Below are 1,558 nucleotides of genomic sequence, written 5' to 3' on the forward strand. Positions count from 1 at the left end.
AACTGTCATCATTCTATATATCCAGAATTGTGTTCGTATACGTAGATAACTTAATGCCCTAAACAATAATGAAATCTTAAAATGATACCTACAGGGCTTTGAATTATAATAAATCATGTATATAATAGCAACTGAAAAGAATTTTTTTTTTGTTTTTGAGTTGAATGGCTAATATAAATGTGGCTACTATATACATAACTTAGAAGCTCCAAACTACATGAACTCCAACCCAAATAGTTGAGAGACGTAGAAATCAATCAATACCTCGGAAAAACAAAGAGTAAGCCCCAAACAATGCATAAAAATCATAGAAAGGAAGAAAATTAAAGGCGGTGGAAAGGGATAAACAGGGAATTAAACGCTTGGTAGGGAATTACAAAACTGGTGTTGTTTGTTGTCGCTGGGAACCGCTAGATGATGCGGCCCTGCTGGTTGATACAAAATGGTTGGTCGTTCGTCGTCTCCTAAAGAAGTAGAAAATAATAGAAGCTGGTAACTATCACTGCACGGTACAAACAAACAAAACACACATACAATGAAAATGATGTGTATGTACAAAAATAATTCTGAAGGAACTTATATGTACAAAATGAATTGAAGTTTTAACTACCAATGTGAAAAATAACTCTTATGCATACATGTATAAAAGTAAGTGGCTAGTGTTTATGTATACTAACTTTTTTGTGAGGTAACTAAGACCATGTGTAGTCATAACAGTCCACCCTTATGTATTATGCGTCATTTGACATCTCCGTCATCAATTGAGCGTTTTGCAAAAAGTGGCGTAGTGGGCAAACGCCATAACTCTCCAACAATAATTACATTTATTTCCCTCTCTCTCCTTTCCCCACACATAAATTTTTCAAAACGTGTGCCACCATAGCGTTTTGTAGAAAAAGCACTCCCATAACGCCAAGGGGGGCTATGTTCCGCGACGTTATGGAGGAAAACGCCTCTCCAACAATAATTACATTTATTCCCTCTCTTCCCTTTCCCCACACACAAATTTTTCAAAACGTGTGCTACCATAGCGTTTTGTAGAAAACGCACTCCCATAACGCCTAAGGGGGTTTTGTTCCCCGGCGTTATGGAGGAAAACGCCTGGGATACCGCCTCCACTACGGAAGGCCTAACACTTGGTTTTTAATATATATATATATATGTGGTTTAGATAAAATACAAATGAAATTAACGACTAATTGTGAGAATCAAGTAGAGTAATTATATATACAAGTAGAATAATTATGTAATTACATCATATATGTATATATGATGTAATTACTTAATTATTCTACTTGTATATATAATTATTCTACTTGATTCTCACAATTACATATTAATCTCATTTGCATAATTTGATCCAAACCTTATCTCATATATATATTTTTTTGTAAAACAATTATTTAATAACGTTAAATTTCATTAAATTTATGACAAATTATAAAAGAATTATCCATGATCTATTAAATATCATTAAATCTATCATTAATATCTGTTATATTTTCTTTCTAAAGCAAGTAAAAGTTTAAATAGAAAAAATAATTAAAACTCTATAAAG

This window comes from Bidens hawaiensis, unplaced genomic scaffold (genome assembly GCF_021521415.1).
Source record: "Bidens hawaiensis isolate Kalapana, Puna unplaced genomic scaffold, B.hawaiensis_p1.1 tig00035911_1, whole genome shotgun sequence".
Classification (NCBI taxonomy): domain Eukaryota; kingdom Viridiplantae; phylum Streptophyta; class Magnoliopsida; order Asterales; family Asteraceae; genus Bidens; species Bidens hawaiensis.